This window comes from Thermobia domestica, chromosome 5 (genome assembly GCF_964235325.1).
Source record: "Thermobia domestica chromosome 5, izTheDome1.hap1.1, whole genome shotgun sequence".
NCBI lineage: Eukaryota > Metazoa > Arthropoda > Insecta > Zygentoma > Lepismatidae > Thermobia > Thermobia domestica.
This window is the reverse complement of record NC_137458.1, coordinates 315,369,176-315,389,340: the sequence shown is the minus strand read 5'-3', so window position 1 is coordinate 315,389,340 and position 20,165 is coordinate 315,369,176. Positions and strand designations below refer to the sequence as shown.

Genomic DNA, 20,165 nt, shown 5'->3' with positions numbered 1-20,165 from the left:
GCTAAATGGACAAGAAAATTTCATTTTCGTTCTATTGTTCTTATTTACTGCTATTTTGACATGAAATTTGCCACATACATGTCTTTCCCGATTTATAAACATACTAACATTATAAGAAATACCGGGCAAATTTATCAAACTATATTCCTACAACAACATGTTTATAGTTATGCGACAATAATTTTGGACATGAGTGTACATGATTAACTCCTTTGGTGCTGAGGTTTTAAAGGGTTCATAAAGGGATAACCTTTCAGACATCTTCTTTAGATCATAATTATCTCGTGTCTGTTGGGAGGGCCTAAGCTCAAATGTTATTCAGAAGAAACAAAATGTTTATGGCAGAAGTCTTTTAATACTTCAGTGGCTTTCATAGTAATGGGAAACGACAGTATCCAACTAGCCAATGCCGAATCTGTTATTCCTCGGCCTTGAGTGATCCTTTCAGAAACTTTCATTGATTTTGTTAAAGTTTGTTGAATGATCATATCTGATGCAATCCCACTTTCATATCTACTTTTTTCTGTGAATAGTGAAATATCCTTGTTCTGTAAATTTGCTGTACTTCTCAGGATCTTTCTCCTGCAAAGCTTCCATCTTCTGAACACACAAATGCGCACAATTAGCATAAAAGAGATAATCAACTGCGTGGAAGTACAGCACCATTGATTTGATTGCATGAAAATGCAATTCCATATCTCCAGTACGATCTGCTTCGATGTATAATGGTAAGATGTTGACTTGTTCGATGGATTGTAACCAGAGTTTTGAAGTACGGAAATATCCTTCTGCATTTGCCATTTCAAAGGGAGCAACAATCAAAACTCGAATATGTTTTGTTTATCCATAACCAGTGTTGTCACAGTCCTAGCTATGGAGCGGGCTGGAAAAAAGTACCAAATTGAAAGAGGGCTGAATTCATTATTTCATACCAGTGTAATACATGGCTCTATAACACGAAACTAAAAGAGCTAAAGTTTTAGAGCACTCCCCCCTTTTCCAAGAGTACAAATCAAGAAAGTGCTCTTTTCAAAAATTACTTTTTAAAAATATCCAAATAGGAGGACCTCGAACAACCGTGGAAGAAGGTGAAACTTTTCTCGCACGTAGGAAGTATAACAGAGGCCGCAACTAAAAGAAGAATAGTTATCATCTTCGATCGGTATTCTAAGCAAACCAAACGCAACTCTATTTCAAAATGACCAACAAAACCAAAACGGTGTTATGGCCATATATGAAAATAAATATAAAACGAGGAACAAATAAATTATCTCCGAGTTCGTGTGTAAATAGTACGTTATAATAAAATATTAAAATATAACTTATTGCACCTTACTCTTGTTATTCCATGACCGAAGGAGGATAATAGACTGTAAGAAGAATATGAGGTATATAAACTGACATTTGTAAAAAATGTAAAACCGGTCCAAGGTCCTAGCACCTTCCCTGAAAGACATCACAACATATTATTAATAATTATAAGTCACAGTGGTATCTATTATACTAACTAGTGCAGCACACATACACATAATACACAAACAGTAACAGAAAATAAATGACATCACACCTCAAGTGCAGTAAAACAATACACGTAACATACATATAGTAGGTTAATAGAAAACACATGATATCAAGTATTTGTTAAATGGTGCTGAATTGGGTAGAATTGTACCAACTTTTTCACAAAAGGGGCTGAAAATACTACCAACGGGCCGATGAATGACGAAAAGGGCTGAATTTCGTACAATTGTACCAAGTGTGGCAACACTGTCCATAACTCTGATCTGTTATGGCTGCTAGTAACACTCCAACTTGTTCACAACCATCGCGCCACCCTGTATTGTATATAGTACATTCTTGTAGTGACACCACGAGACTTCCTGTATTTTCCTTTCCTTGCTCTTTTGCTTTATCTCTAATCCTTTCCCGTAAGTAGTGAACATAAACAAATTAATATAGTTAGCTGTAAATGCCTTGCGCACACATATTATTATTATTCCTTTGCAAAATAGAACAAAATGGGCAATCACATTTCCTACCATCTAGCCAATGCTGGACGAACTAAGTATAAAAATGAAAATAATATTTAACTATCAGTTAGTATTATTCTTTGAATCACTGCTAACAGCTATTCACGCAACGGAATAAACATTTGAAAACGTTATGATCCGAATTTGATGATTTGTCTGAAAAATGCAGCTCATGAAACACAATTAAAAATATATGAGCATGTTTTTACGATTTTCTAATAGTTTAGGAGCTTGAACGCAGAATACTACAGACTGCCTTTCTAAAATGCCAGAATGATCAACTTTGATCACGTATAATCTTTTTGGGTGAGATTTTATTTAAATGTATAATATACCAAATTAGGGGTTAAGTTTAGAGTTACCCCTCCGCTTTATATAAAAATCAGGAAAATTTACAGGAGAAATGAGGTAAGAAATAATAATTTGAAGTTTTTATTTGATGTTTAGGAATGTAAGTTCGGCAGGAGAGTTATGTTTAATACGAGAAAAGATATGTGGAAGTTAGTACTATTTGCCGGATGCGGAAGGTTTCAGCAGCATGATAGTTGTAAAATATGGCGAACAGGTGTAACGGATGCGCAAAAATAATGAAGAAAACCTTTTAAATTTTTGTGAAGCCCACTGAGTACTGAAGTTACGTGAAATGTAACAATTTTTAATACTTTAAGCATTATTTTTTGTATGTTGCAAAGTCCAAGGGCACCTTCAGACTGGAGGGGCAACTCTAAACTTAAGCCCAAATTAGAGAGTAAAATGTAGTCTTCTAATTTAAAATATGCTTATTCACTTGCCAAGTATAGGCTGAAATAGGGAACCAAGCGTGCAGGGGTTCGTAACCATCTTTGATCGCCATTTTGAGGATGAAGTTTCATGGAATATTTTAGAACTTTGAAAAATTTCATTGTATTAGACATAAAGAGCAAATTTCAGTTACTTTAGAATTATTTAAGCTTGAGACCCTTTTTGGGGTCCTTGTTTACTCGGCTCAAATTAATTATTACTCGAATTTAACATATTCGCACCATTTCGTAAACACTGTAGGCACCCCAATTAGAATTAGCTTTCCTAAGGACGACTCTAAATCACATTTGTCAACACAAACTTCAGCTAAATTGCTTCCTCGTATATGGAAACTTATTCTCGCCAAATTTCGTAAACAGCTTGACTTGTTATCTATTGAAAAACTAGCGTCTGCATACGCCACTAGGATACTTTTTCAAAGTTTAAGGCTTTTTCTAGTATCTTCCCATACTAGAAGGCAGATCATTAGAGTCGCTTATAAGATAAACTGTAGACACATTCCTCAACATATTTTTATTTATTCGCACTAACTGTGACCTGTCCAAACTTAAACATATTTAAATCACTTCTCGTACTACAACATAGTAAAACGACACGACGTAAAGGTCGGGATCGTTGCGAGAGGCCCACAAAAGATGTGGGATAACTCTGAGAAATATAATTGAAATGGAACAAACTATTTAAATGGTAACTATTGGTAGCAATTAGGATGTAGATGGGCGAAGTCAGTAGAGCAAAGAAAAACATCTTATTTACGCAGAACAGTCTTACAAAAATGTTGATATAATGCCTTGTAGACAGCAATGATTATTTTGTTAATGTAAAATTTAGATTTAGCTGGTGACGTCAAGCAAATGGCCATTGTTAATAACCATTCAGGCAATAAACTTTAACTTAGAGAGCTGATAGGCTCTCGGTTAACGGACGATATGTTTCCAACATAAATTAAAATTGCCAGTCACTGGATCAAGTTCTGTCACATTAAATTTTCAGGAAAATGTACGGAATTAGCCGTTTCATATTTCTTATCTTGCAGTTTCCAAGATACAAATTAGCTAGTCTAAAAGTAATTTTCTACGGGCGACACTAATGATTTTTCGCAAACTAGAATCATACTAAAAATCTACATCTCGTATCAAAAATGGATTTTCATAACTTTACGTCAAAATCTTGGATCTCTGAAGTTACAATTGGGACGTTCCCGAAAATATTGTTTCTGCAGACTTTCCTAGACCCTAATTAGAGTTAGCAGTTTAAACTGGCTAAATCAGTTTTTTTGCTTTGAATACTACTACTACTACTACTACTACTACTACTACTACTACTACTACTACTACTACTAATAATAATAATAATAATAATAATAATAACAACAACAACTAGCTGAACCTGCGCTCTCTACACAGAGCATTATTCACATATCAGCATTAATCTGTTTGTCATTCCTCACAACATTTGTTCATGTCCCTTTACAGACACAAGTGAAAGACTTCTTGATAAAAACGGCCAATGGGTACAATAAAGGGAGATAATTTTTCGATTATTTTTTTTAAATATCTCGCACCGTTTGCAAGATTTGAGCCTACTTCCAGTTGAAGTTTCTAATTTATGTATGATCAGTGTTTTCTTTCTTCTTGCATGCAGTATGTAATTTGCAAATACATTACATTCACAATTAACCTTATGACGCCAACCTTTCAAAGATTACGTTAATGTCAACCTGGTGTCCGTGTGGACCCCAACCAATAACATTGTTAGTACGCACTTTTTCATTAGGTTTTATTTTTATTATACATACACACACTCTTCTATATATATATATATATTGTTGAACATTTGTGTACTATGATACATTCTACTGAAATTTTCTGTATATTACATTTTCTTTATTTGTACTTATTTTCTGATCGCTCACTGCTTTCAACCATTTCCCTATGGATATTCCTTTAGCATCTTCTCATTGTACTAACGACTGTTGTTATCTGAAGAAACAACTCTTCGGCGAGCCCGATATAAACCTTGGATACCACGCACAAAAGGTGAACGCTCTACTGTTAAGATATTGCGATCTTCATTTCTCGTTAGAATAGCAGGTTAAATACGGAGATATAACAAATTATTGAAACCATATTAGATAAATATTTCTCGTCCCTCACTGTTTTAACTATGATACATATCGGTAGATAAACGTCCATAGCAGTTTTATAAGACTTCATGTTGTTACTTATGCACAGTACTTTGGAAGTCTAAAAAGGAAAACCTATCGAAATTCATCGACGTTTATTATAAATTCTTCTTCTTTCTTGACGATGTTGATTGCTTGCCACAGACATTGCCCGACTTTTCTGAGACTCACCCTCAATGGCCATTCAGACATTTCACCATGTATTCATCGTATTTTGATCCAGAGGTGCCTAACTAGAAACAAAACGCTTGTACACAAGGCAGGGGCTGATCCAGGATATGATCAAGGGATGGGCTGAACCATATTTTGCCGTTTTATCCAGTGTAAACCAGGATTGAAGTCCATTTTATCCAGTGTATATCTGAGCGTCAAGGGGGGGCTATAGCCCCTATAGCCGCCCTTGGATCCGCCACTGACACAAGGGCTCCGATTTCTCCGTAATTTGGGGGGGGGGCATTCAGATGCAGAAGGTAGACTATATATATGAGGATTTTAAGACAAATTCCATTCAAATTATGCCAAATATTGTATATTCATAAATGCAAGTGGGGGCCCCACATGAGTTTTGGGGGGGCCAAGATCGGCGCCCTTGCTTGTACATGACGATGAATTTCACTAAAATTCACTTATTCCTCTCGCAAATATTCAATCGCTCCTCTGTCAAATGGGGAATACTTGCCTGCGCAGATCGCTTACACAAATATACGGAAGGGAAAGTTGATGTAACCAGTACATAACAATAGATGTCATCTTGTCAGCGCTATTTTATTTTCTAATTAAGTGACCTAATCCAGTTTTCAGTCAACTTTTGCACACATAAAATAAAAGGAACAGTTCAAAGCAAATGACAAAAGACTTACGTACCTAGTATTTTATGTTTTCGTTTTACATTCATCTTACCTATTATTATACTACCAAGGACACTTGTTAAGAATACAGGATACATTAACGAATCTTTTCGTCATCACTTCAGAAAAATTATTAATCCTCGACTCTTATTTTAGTGGGTTATTTTCCTTAGAGAATCTGCTGCAGAGAAGGAATATATGCAGAATTGCTATCGAAGATAAACGAATAACACAAGTAACCGAATGAGGCTTTGACAGTGCCAAGAAAGGGTGGCGCTCTAGTATCTTTCTCTTGACGTCACAAGCAGAGGAGAGAATATACAGGGTGTTTGAAAAAGAACTCCCTAGTTTTAAGTATAAATTTAATTGGGAAGTGAATGAAAACTTACATTAATGAGTACATACGTGATGCGAAAAACTAAAAAGGACAGGTAGTTTCCCTCCTCCGTTCGCCTTGGTACCCCCTACATATATGAAATACATATCGGCAGAAAGCTTCATCCTTCAGGAACACATTGATACCAAAATTACATTCTAAGCTTAATTAGGGGGCGAGCTATTGATGTTCAAATTGAATCACATTAAGGAGCGACTTAAATGTGACTTATTTCACAGCATCAGACGGTTCAATGGCCGTATCTCTGTAACGATGTATTTCCTGACATATGGTCATACGAACGTTTTTGCTTGTCTACCCATAAGGAATCCACCCCTGAAATTTTGCCGTATCTTTTCGTTACACCCTGATATTTTCGCAACACGAAACTCTCCGATGTTTTGAGGGTTACATGTTAGCGTTACACAAAACCTATTTTGTAAAAAATGAATGGAAGGAACATGGAGAGCCACCGTTAAAGACACAGTTATCCGTAAAAATGTTAAGGAAATTGGCTCTATTAAGGAATATGGCAAGATAATCGCTCTGCCTATCTACCATAAGAGACAGAATTCAATAATTCGCTTTCGTTCAAGAATTATATTGTGGAGTAATGTACACATTAAATGCCAGCGTAACACTGAAGACTCAGCGAATTCACTCCATTAACAAACTCGTCGAGATAATCGTTCTATCTAGCCATTACAGAAAAAAATGTCGTCAGCACTCCTGCTAATAAATGATAAAATCACATTCACTGTACCAAAAAAGCCAATAAAGTCGCTAATGTGTCCTACTTTACACGTTACAAATACAAATTTATATTCAGGAAAAGTATCCCTCATTGATATCACAAAGATTTTTTTGCCTTACTAAAAAGAGATTCAAAGTGCCTGGATACCAAATTTTGTGTGCTTATGTCCAAAGTGAACATTTTTTTAAAGTCTCGCTTTAAGTTTTCTTTCAAATTTTAGAAGTAGCAAAAACTATTACACTGGTCGGCATGAAAATCCTCCCACAAGGGCGAAAGGGTGTACCGGATAGATTTCGAGACGCTGATTACGAATATTTCATCGAGAAAGTTCCAGCACTGTTTTTTTTTTTTTTTTTTTTTTTTTTGGCCGGGTGCTGTTTCCATAATTGACAGAAAAATCGTATTTTTCGTATTTAATATATGTATTCCGTGTTTGGAGTGCATAATTCTGAATTTTTATCTTAATTCAAGAACTGTTACTAGGCTATATTCCAGGAACATTCTTTTCTCTAGCTCACGACCCCCCGAAAACGTACCCCCTCCCCTTGGGTTGCAAAGATTTTTTGTCTTTCCACACTGCATACACTAAAACCTAGGCGTTATTGGCGGAGAAAGGTTTCGTAATCAACTTGCGATCATTCGTCGGCTCCCTTTTGTCTAGACGAGAGACAGATTGTTGGAAAAAAGGCGCCAAGACATACACCATGTTGTCGCGTGAAACAAATATTTCAGTTTCGAGTTGATCTTCGTCTTAGAAGGTGGTGTTACGCTGTGTCTATGTATACCGTAGGTGAAAAATATTTTTGAGTGCGTTGTGTTAAACGAACATGCCGAGAACTTGCAGCAATTCGACAGATTCATTCTGCTACATGCTGTGGGGAAGTGATTTTCAAGGGACAAAGTAGGCCATTTTCACCGTTTCTCAAGACAGCCTACCATCTGTACTTCGGGTGTAAAATCGGCGACCAGGATCGCGTTTGGGCTCCGAAACAAAGTTGTAACTCGTGTGCGCATACTCTCACAGGGTGGTTGAAAGGTACACATAAATCGATGCCGTTCGCCTTTCCTATGGTTTGGCGCGAGCCCCGTGATCATGTTTCAGACTGTTACTTCTGCCTGACTAATGTAAAAGGTTTCTCAAAAAACGCGGAGCATAAAATACAGTATTCTAACTTGTGTATACAGTATTCTATTCTACAGTGTTCTCCCGTTTCCTCCCACTTTCTTCATTCCACCATTTCATTCATTTCTCATCATCACCGTCTCCTTTAGCCTAATCGTGGGACGTAAAACTCAAAGGTTTCATTTCATTTCGAAGATATATAAATAATAAATTATTTCCGTCACTGAAAAGACTGGAAGAAGGGCTAGGTCCCCCGGAGCTGGATTCGCCACTTGAATGGATATCTGATTGAGACATTGAATCCGTGTCAGATACCGTTTCTACCTGTCTGTTTTCCGTTTATATTTTTTTTGTCGATGAACTTTGAGACCGGAGGCGATAGTTCGCGCCACTTGCGGCTGTAGTAGAGAGATGCTAATTTTGAGGGGTAGGATACAAATAAAAAAAACTTTTCTCGCTAGCAGTTATCATCTTTTATTCTTTATATATTAATCTTGAAAACAGAAGTTCCAGTGGCGATCAATATTCAAACTGGATATGGTAGATTTTTTTTTATCATTTCTGGTTGAGAAAATGAAATCTTTCTGTTTTACGTTCCCTGGAGGTTAAAGGAGACTTTGATGATGAGAACGAATGAAAATTGTGGAATGATGAAAGTGGTAGGAAATGGCAGAACCGCGAGAAAATCTACACTTATGGTGTTTGTCCACCATAAACCCACATGGTGCTAACTGGGATATAAACCTTGGATACCACGCACAAAAGGTGAACGCTCTACTGTTAAGATATTGCGATCTCCATTTGTCGCTGGAATAGCATGATAAATACGGAGATATAACGAATTATTGAAACCATATTAGATAAATATTTCTCGTCCCTCACTGTTTTAACTATGATACATATCGGTAGATAAACATCCATAGCAGTTTTATAAGACTTCATATTGTTACTTATGTACAGTACTTTGGAAGTCTAAAAAGGAAAACCTATCGAAATTCATCGACGTTTATTATAAATTCTTCTTCTTTCTTGACGATGTTGATTGCTTGCCACAGACATTGTCCGACTTTTCTGAGACTCACCCTCAATGGCCATTCAGACATTTCACCATGTATTCATCGTATTTTGATCCAGAGGTGCCTAACTAGAAACAAAACGCTTGTACACAAGGGCGCCGATTCCTCCGTAAATTTGGGGGGCGCATTCAATGCAGAAGGTATATATATATATATATATATATATATATATATATATATATATATATATATATATATATATATATATATATATATGTAAGGATTTTAAGGCAAATTGCATTCAAATTATGCGAAATATTGTATATTCATAAATGCAAGAGGGGGCCCCACATGAGCTTTGGGGTGGCCCGGTCCCCCGGCCCCCCAAGATCGGCGCCCTTGCTTGTACATGACGATGTATTTCAATAAACCTCACTTATTCCTCTGACAAATATTGAATCGCTCCTCTGTCAAATGGGGAAACACTTGACTCCGCAGATCGCTTACACAAATATACGGAAGGGAAATTTTCATACGTTATAGGTTGATGTAACCAGTACATAACAATAGATGTCATCTTGTCAGTGCTATTTTATTTTCTAATTAAGTGATCTAATCCAGTTTTCAGTCAACTTTTGCACATATAAAATAAAAGGAACAGTTCAAAGCAAATGACAAAAGACTTACGTACCTAGTATTTTATGTTTTCGTTTTACATTCATCTTACCTATTATTATACTACCAAGGACACTTATTAACAATACAGGATACATTAACGAGTCTTTTCGTCACCACTTTAAAAAAATTAATTTTCGACTTTTATGAATGTGGATTATTTTCTTTAAAGAATCTGCTGCAGAGAAGGAAAAAATGGAAGTCTTTGAGTTTTACGTCCCACGGTTATGCCGGCTAGGCTAAAGGAGACTGTGATGATGAGAGATGAGTGAAATGGTGGAATGAAGAAAGTGGGAGGAAACGGGAGAACCCCGAGAAAACCCACGAGCACGGTGTTTGTCCACCACAAAGTTGACTTGGCGGGGGCTGGGATCGAACCCGGGACCCCAAGCACAAGAGGTGAACGCTCTACCACTGAGCCACCGCGCCCCCTGCAGAGAAGGAATATATGCAGAATCGAAATAGAAGATGAACAAGTAACACCGAATGAGGCTCTGACAGTGTCAAGAAAGAGTGGCGCTTTGGTATCTTTCTCTTGATGTCACAAGCAGAGGAGAGAATATACAGGGTGTTTGAAAAAGAACTCCTAGTATTAAGTATAAATTTAATTGGGAAGTGAATGAAAACTTACATCAATGAGTACATACGTGATGCGAAAAAAAAAGACAGGTAGTTTCCCTCCTCCGTTCGCCTTGGTACCCCCCACATACATGAAATACATACCGGCAAAAAGCTTCATCCTTCAGGAACACATTGATACCAAAATTACTTTCTAAGCTTAATTAGGGGGTGAGTTATTGATGTTCAAATTGAATCACATTAAGGAGCGACCAAAATGTGACTTTTTTCACAGCATCAGTCGGCTCAATGGCCGTAACTCTGTAACGATGTATTTCCTGACATATGGTCATATGAACGTTTTTGCTTGTCTACCCATAAGGAATTCACTCCTGAAATTTTGCCGTATCTTTTTGTTACATCCTGATATTTTCGCCTAGATGTTTACGCAACACGAAACTCTCCGATGTTTTGAGGGTTGTATATTAGCGTTACACAAAACCTATTTTGTAAGAAATGAATGGAAGGAACATGGAGAGACACCGTTAAAGACACAGTTATCCGTAAAAATGTTAAGGAAATTGGCTCTATTAAGGAATATGGCAAGATAATCGCTCTGCCTATCTACCATAAGAGACAGAATTCAATAATTCGCTTTCGTTCAAGAATTATATTGTGGAGTAATGTACGTACACATTCAATGCCAGCGTAACACTGAAGACTCAGCGAATTCACTCCATTAACAAACTCGTCGAGATAATCGTTCTATCTAGCCATTACAGAAAAAAAATGTGTCGTCGGCACTCCTGCCAATAAATGATAAAATGACATTCACTGTACTGAAAAAAAAGCCAATAAAGTACCTAAACTGTCCTACTTTACACGTTACAAATACAAATTTATATTCGGAAAAGTATCCCCCATTGATATCACAAAGAATTTTTCTGACACTGAAAAAAGATCCAAAGTCCTGGATTCCAAAGTTTGTGTGTTTATGTCCAAAGTGAACATTTTTTGAAGTCCCGCTTTAAGTTTTCTTTCAAATTCTAGAAGTAGCAAAAACTATTAACTTCTTAAATACTATCTCTTCATCCTTTATCGTGGAAACATTTAAAAAATAATGCGATTTCACTAAGCCACGCATGATCGAGTTTACTTGAAGTCAAAACATAGCTACATTGTTTTCATGTACCCTAAACAGATGGATTTATCTCAATTCATGAAAATAATTATGGCTGGAAATTACATATTCTCCTCATTTCATAAACTCAATAGGCACCACAGTTAGAATTAGCTTTCCTAACGACGACTCCAAACCATTTATCCACTCAAAATTCAGCAAGAATGCTTTCTCGTATCAGGAAACATACGTTTGCTATTTTCATAGAACAGCTTCACGTGTTTTCAACGAACAAACCACGCGTCATGAAAAGCATTGTTTCTGCACACGCTACAAATTTTGGAGATCTTGAAAGTCCCTTTCCCGTACTAGAAGGCAAATATTTAATAAATTTCATCATTAGAATTGATTATAAGATAAATTGTAGACACTTTTCTCAACCTTTTTTTTTGTCCATACGCACTAAATGAGACATGTCTAAAATTCAAACATATCTAAATAGTTTCTTGTACTACAACATGAACTTTCACAAATATTCATAAACTTTGCCGTTTTATATTTCTTATCTTGCCGTTTCCAAAGATATAAGCTAGGTAACGTAAACGTAATTTCTACAGACGCTACTAATGAGTTTTCGCAAACTAGGATCATACTAAAAATACATTTAGTATCAAAAAAGTGGTTTAGTATCAAATTACAATTGAGGAGATCCTGAAAATATTGTTTCTGAAAACACCCCTAATTAGTCTTCAGAAAGTCGAAATCTAGATAAAACTGTTTCTAGTACCGAAGAAGGATTTTCTCCAAATCACATTGAAATCGTTACAGTTTTGAAGCTGAAATAGAAGTGTCTCAGAAAAGCAAATATTGTTTCTGCAAACACTCTTTTGCCTGAGTCGAATCCTAGGTAAGGGCCGTTGTGGCTCAGTGGTAGAGTATTCACGTCAGGTGCATCGGGTCCCTGGTTCGATCCCAGCCCTCAGCAAGTGGACTTTGTGGTGGACAAACACCGTGTGCGTGGGTTTCCTCGGGTTTCTCTCGTTTCCTCCTACTTTCTTCATTCCACCATTTCATTCAATTTTCATCACCACCGTCTCCTCTAGCCTAGCCGGCATAATCGTGGAACGTAAAACTCAAAGATTTAATTTTATTTTGAATCCTAGGTAAACATGTCCCTCGTACCAGAAATTCGAATTTTCATCAAATTTCTTAAAACCCTTAGGGCCTTATGAAGTCCCAATTAAGGCACCGCCGAAAATAGTTTTGTTTATATCACTTTTCTCAAACTGTAAATCCAGTAAATTGATTTCTTCTTGTGAAAAACACATTTTCACTAAATTACATTTAAAGCGTTAAATAGTTAACATTACATTGAAGTATGTATACACATTTCCTTTTCTATCTCTCTCTCTCAGAGAGAGAGAGAGAGAGAGAGAGAGATTTCTTTGGGAAATCATTAGTTTTCCCAAGTAGAAACCTGTAGAAATTGGTTCGTAATATGGAAGAAGGAATTATAACCATATTTTATTGAAATATTTATAGCCGCTTTGAAGTTGCATTGAGACTCTCTTGAAAGATATTGGGTGATATCAATAAAACGGAGAAGATACTCATTATTCCCAATTTTGGAGTAGTTACTCGCATTGGTATTAATAAAAAGAGAACTGAGCACTACTCGTCTTGGCTGACCTTGGAGAAGCCCAGCCCCTTTGAAGCAACCGCACCTCTATTCTCGACCGGCGGGAGCTCATGTGGTTCGGATTTCACTTTAATCTGTAGGTCCACGTCTCATATGGCCTCGCTGCTGAATGGGGACGTTAAACTCAAAATCAACTTGACATCTATTCTCGAGCTGTCCTCGTTTGATATCAACAAAAATCAGAGACTCTTTTGTGATGCGAGTAACTTCTCCAAATTTCTGGAGCAATCTCAGTAAGGTGACTCCGTGCGAAAAACGGTAAAGTACATGATTATTTTGCAGCGTAAAAAGCTTATAAACTGCGTAGAAAAGTTGCAAATGGTGATTACAATATATATATTCAAGAAAGAAAATATGAGTGGTTAACAACATAACATTCTTTAGGAGAATCAACCAAAACCTATATTCCAGGTCGGAGTGTCAGAAGATTCTAGTGTGGACTGTGTCTGACTATTACAAGTGTAATGGATGCGATTACTGCGAAATCTGAAAACTGGATGAAGTTTCCTTGCGTTATCAGAACACTTGAATACGATAATGTGATGTTTTGCCTGAAAGCAAGGTCTTTGAGGCGCCTGACGTGACTAAAGGTCATAAATACTTTAAATTAACGACAAAAGACATGTTGGTTTTTATGAATTTATGAATACATATCAAACGCTTCGGCTTCAGAGCGATATAATTTACCTTTCAATCTTGATGTTGCTGGATTCGAATCAGCATCCATCAACTTCAATAGTGTTCGTTCCCATAGTTCAGTATTACTTTCTTGTTTCCGGTATTTTTTCAAATCAGTTTTTTTGTTTTATTCTCATTCGAATATTAAAGATTTTCTTTTGGATCTGTGTCTCAGTCATAGGTGTATTTGATAATTCGTTGCATTTCACTGCAATTGCCTTCAAAGCTTCGGCTTTCCTTCGTTTACTTTCTGCTAGCTGTTACTTCGAAAGTGCCACTTGAAACTCTTTTATGATATCCACAAATGCACTTTGATTAAAACTGTCGTTGCTAATTGCCACTTCCATGGCGTTTAGGATACTGCGCCATAGGTTAATCACAACGAAATGACTGCCGACAGATGGGAGAAATTAGCAACTACTCCTGACTCACTGCTACGCGCAAAGGAAACGGGAGTAAACGTTCATAAATCTGGAGCAGACTAGACCTGAGTAGTGGCTTGTTTCATTAATACGAAATTGAGGGAGGAGATTACTCCAGGTGTAGTTTCTCCGATTCCCGAGCAGGGCTTCTCACGACTAGTTACTTATTTTTATTGATATTACCCATTGTCTCTGCAGATTTCCCTAGTTACTTATAGTTTCAGAATACTAGTTTCTTCTTTTGACGACGTCTACTACTACTACTAGATAATAATAATAATAATACGCAAGTTTTGTTCCATATTAGCAAACTACAATAGACTACCAAAGCACAGGGATTCAATATTCTGAACAGGAATGACAGATATTTCATTTTGAATAAGCAGATAACTGGGACAGATGAAGTTTAAGTTTTCAAGCTGAAAATAATAGCGTAGTACGCAAAATTTTGTGAAAGAGGAGTCAAGTACTAAATCTGATATATTCTCAAGATGAGCGTGGTGTTTGTGTATAATGTATATAGTAAATGTTCATTTTATTTATAATACCTCTTTCAAAGAGGGGGGGAGTTAAACTCTTAAGCTCTCTTACGTACGCGCTGACGGAATAGTACAAAAAACTAAATTTCTTCATAACTTTTACCTTATTGCTGCACGAACATCCAATATTGCAGCAGAAAAACATGTTTTGACAACCTCTGGTTTCAGTAAAGTTATTAACGCAGAGATTCCATCTGTCACTGGAACGCTAAATTGATATTAAAAACGATTCTCTCTATCATCATTCTTGCTCATTGAGGATCAATACTAAAGAGGAGATTATATTAAATTCAACCACTTCCGGTGTTAGTAGAGGGGGGGGGAGGCAGAAGCGATGGCAGTTCGTGGAGCACTGAATCTACATCGAGTTGATGAGTTCATTTTAACGTCCCTTTCAGCAGCGAGGCTATATGAGACGAGACCTACTGACTAACGTAGACTCAGAACCACATGAGATCGCGCCAGGAATAGGACCCGGGTCCCCAATGCCAAAGAGTGTACGCTAACCGCCAGCGGCCCAAATCTGTCTTCAACATTGGGGGGAACGGGTAAGACCGTTCACATAACCTTTTTTTTTTTTTGATGTCCAAAATATTTTTGAAGTTGAAAAACAATATTGTGGAGGATCAGAGGAGCAGAGTTATCTTCAACGTTGGGAGGCGTGCAGATTTGAGGCTTATTGTGTGGGTCATTAATTTCATCTCACGTTCCTTTGTGGCAATCGGTCAAAAATAATCAAATTTCTCCCCCAAAACACATTTCAAATCGGATTATTAGTGGGGGGGTGGACAATAACACTCAGTTCCAAGATTGGAGGGGTTAAGTCCCCCTCATTCCCTCCGGGATTTGCGCCAGTGCTAATCGCTTAGTTGCGAAGATGCTCTGAATCTACATCGAAAACCTCCTCCTCTTTGTCTATGTTATGAAATGAAATGAAATATTGATTATGTTCTTTACGCTAAGGGGAACGAATAATTAAGGCAAGGAATTAATGATAGGTGAAATGAGAATGTAGGAGAAAACAGGAGAACCCCGGGAAAACGCACGGACATGATGGTATTCACCACGTACTTAGCTGGGAAATGAACACTGATCGCATGCAACCAGAGGTAAGCAACCTACCAATGAGTTACCGTGCTTAATGTCTATGTTATCATTTTTGGTCTATGAGGATTGATACTCCTATAAAAACAGAAAATGATAAATATTGTGACTTCCGTGTCGAAGAGAGCAGTTGTAGATCAAACTGAGCTCTACTCGAGGCAGACAAATCCACACAAGAAATCTCCACTCTATCTATATCTTATAAGAGTATAATGTTATTACGTCCACCCGTTACACCACACGATAACTACCGAACGATATAGAATTCTTGACTTCTTTCCTATACATGTATAGCGAGAGCGACTCTGTTGACCGAGTTGTTAAAGAAATTAATCCGTTAACATTTTCACGTGTTAGACTGGCTTTTGAGAGGCCCCATCACTGCGAAATTAAAATACCTCTAATTTTACAGTAATTATGCGATATCTTCAAATAAATTGAAGATAATCGAAATGTGGAGCAAGACCTTCCTAGACAATATTATTTTACATGAGATACCATTATCACAACTCACTTATCTGCTTTTAATTTCCAGCCATTTAGAAAATCTTATTTATTTTCGCTTCTCTAAATAAGTGCAAACGGAAAGCTACTAGGTGACTCGTGATAACGGTGCCTCATGCAAAATAACATTGTCTAGGGAGGTTTTGTTACACTTTTCGATTTTTTTTATCTATTTGAAGATATCCCATAATCTGTAAAATTAACGGTATTTTAATTTCGCAGTGATGGGGCCTCTTAATATGTACTTCGCTCTACAAGGCAATTCTTGAAAGAAAGCGAATTAATGAATTCGGTTTCTTGCAATAGATAGGCATAGCAATTCTCGTCACGTTCGTTAATAGTCATTCATTAACATCTTCACTGGAAACGGTATCTTTAACGGTGATTCTCCCTATTCCATTCATTCATTTAATTTTTAAAAATGTACGTTTGTCTAATACTAATATGCAACCCTTTAAACACCGAAGAGTTTCGGGTTGCATAAACATATAGCCGAAAATATTTTAACATCCTTACAAGTGCAAATCTATTGTTATACCTATGGTTTCCTCTATTGCCTTTACCAGTGTTTATTTATTAACTTTTCCCAGTTGTTCGCTTATTTTTCCGGTCAAAAGCTGCTGAGCCTGATTTGCAACAGTTATGCATTTTCTTCTTCTGCTTATGGCGTCAAGAGAAGCAGATAACAGCGGTACTCTTTCTCGAAATCACCCGAATTTGATTGGCTTTTATTTGTTCACCTGTCAGATCTAGTGATGTATCGCTCGCGAGTGAGTCGACTCTTCTAACTCTTTTGGATGAGTGAGTGAGTCGTTATTCACTAGAAATGAGCAACGATTCTTCGACAGTCGTTACTCTTCGACAGTCGTTACTCTTCGACAGTCGTTACTCTTTGAGAGTCGTTGTTCTTTGGGAGTCGTGGTTCGTCATTATTCCTCGGGACTCGTGGTTGCTGATTTGATTTGGTTTTGAGTTTAGCGACGTTTTCAGTAGCGAGGCACTGTAGCTCAGTGGTAAAACACTTACCTCTGGCGCGTGGGGTTCCTGGTTCGATCCCCGGACAAGTAAGTTTGCTCCTCCCGCTTTCTCATTCCACCAATTCTTCCATCACCATTCAGTTGCTTTAATCATCGTCTTCAATAGCCTACAGGGCTTAATCGTTTGCCATTAAACTAAAATATTTCATTTTATTTCAGCAGCGAGGCTATATGAGACGTGGGCCTACTAATTAAAGTGAAACCCGAACTACATGGACTCCCACCGGGAATCGAACGCCGGGTCTCCCACGCTAAAGGCGCGTACGCTAACCGCTTAGCCACGGGAGAACTCGTTACTTTGATTAAAATGTGTTATTCTAAGGTGGGAGTAGTGGCCAAAATTTTTTAGAAAAATTTAGTTTTTCACGATGTTGTAATAAAATTATAATATTTTTGGCATTGAATTTAAAGTTGTAACACTTTTGCAGTAATTCTAAAATTGTATTGCTTTAACATTGAGTCTACAATTGAAATATTTTGCATTCTGTATTTTGATTCGTTTAGGCTGTAATTTGCATATAGCTTATTTTGTGTGTTACATCTGTTAATTATAATTTGCATTAGTCTAAAAGTGTAACTTCTTGTGATTTTTTAAAGTTAAATTTGTTAATAGCAGTATACTTGTAATCTAAAATTGGAGTTATACCTTTTAAATTCATTTTATGTAATGCATTTAGTCTGATAATACAATTTTCGTTTTTAACTTCCCCCTCTCCCTGTTGTAAAAATATGAGTCAGTCACTGAGTCGTTCAAATGAATCGATTCTTGTTAGTGAGAGAACTATTGAGCGGCGATCTCAGAGAAGAATCGGTTTGCCCATCACTAGTCAGATCGTGTGTTTAGGCTGTTATATTCTATATTTCTACTCTGACAAAGGTTCTTTAAACAGAACTATGCCTAACCCGCTTTAAGGACATGTGACATAGCGAGTATGTTAATAGAAAAGATGAATGTAAAATCAGGAAAACGCACTAGGTAAGTTTCCTGTTATTTATTTTATTTTATTTTATTTTATTTTATGCGAGTAGAAGTTAGCAGAAAATTGGATTAGGTCATTTACTTTGACAATAAAAGAACATTGACAAAGTGTCATCTACTATTAATTACTTTCTACATACACTTACTATATAAATATTAAAATTCGTAAAATAAACAACTAGAGATGCCCTGATTCGAGTTCTTTGACGGTATCGAACTGGCATATATCGAATCGATTCGCCATATTAGAAGAGGATAAAGAAATGTTTTTTACGTAAGGCTTCACAGTAATTTATGCCTGTTTTATTGTTGATTGTCTGTGCTCCTAGGAAAACTTGAACGATGAAAAATGAACGGTCTTTGGAATTTCATAATATGTTAAGAGTCTGATATTTTCTTTCTTCTTTTACCCTGTAACAGCCAATAATGTGGTTGTGTACTTATAATGCCATTGGGTGGATAGGCATATGAAGTGGTGTATTTAGGGGGGCTTCCGGGCTTAAGCACCCCCGAAATCTTACTTACTATAGTATATAAAATATATTGCAGAATTTTCACATTTTCAGGCAAAGCCCCCCGAAATAAAATCATAAATACGCCATTGGGCATATGCATTGTATTTACACTGTCAAAAGGCTCGTAAAGACTACTTCCTAGAGAATTGTCACACTCTTATTAAGTTTGCTTATTTATTGAAGTATATGTTTATGAGTTGTTGGAAATTTTGCCAAAATTATGTAACGTACAAGTGTTCTGTGACACCTTGGTAAGGTAACTGTTTGGTTGTGGATGGAGTAGGGCTACTTTGCCTAATGATGGCAATTACTGCATAAAATAATCCTCACTCAATCTTAAGAGGAATAATAGGCCTATCTCTCATACAAGTCGCACGTTATTCATCGATATTCTGTACCAAAAAAAAAAAAAAAAAAAAAAAAGAGAGAGAATATTTGTAAATGGATTCACGTTCACTTTAGCGGACGGTTCTTCCAACTAGAACCTTTATATTTCGTATATAGCATATAATTATTTTTGTTTTGGTAGAATTTGTTAGTTAAAAATCACAGGCGCTACGATTTACCTTTAAAAATAATTTCCGATTTAGGGGGTCACGGTGGCTCAGTGGTAGAGCGTTCACCTGCGCTGCTTGGGGTCCCTGGTTCGATCCCAGCTCGCGCCGTGTGGACTTTGTGGTGGACAAATACCGTGTGTGTGGGTTTTCTCGGGGTTCTCCCGTTTCCTCCCACTTTCTTCATTCCACCATTTCACTCATTTCTCATTATCACCGTCTCCTTTAGCCTAACCGGCATAACCGTGGGACGTAAAACTTAAAGATTTCATTTCATTTCATTTTAATTTCCGATTTAGTGTCGTAAAGCATGGATTGAATAACATGAAAGTTGTAGCATTTGGTAGAGTCTACGGTAATTTTTAGGTACTTGTTCCAAGTTTGCCTTTCACAGATTTTCTTAACTTGCGCAATTCGATTACATCTGCACCATTGGAGGGATTATGCTTGGTTAAATACCACAAGAGCAGAGCGCTGAAAAACATGACAAGTAATGTAATATATAGCAGAGGTCTAGATAACTAGCCAACCATATATGTCCCATTAGCAAGGGTGGTATTTTCTAAAAGGTAAAGGGTCAAAATGTTACTAATTGGCAAGTTTCACTGGGTTATTGTGAAGTATACTATTAAGTAGTGAAGTGGAAAT

General features: G+C 36.9%; 1 protein-coding gene across 1 annotated transcript in view; it reads left to right on the top strand.

Moving 5' to 3' along the window:
- Window positions 1–20,165, top strand: part of LOC145686791 (uncharacterized) — a 759,437-nt gene that overhangs the window by 374,429 nt on the left and 364,843 nt on the right. The window lies entirely within an intron of this gene.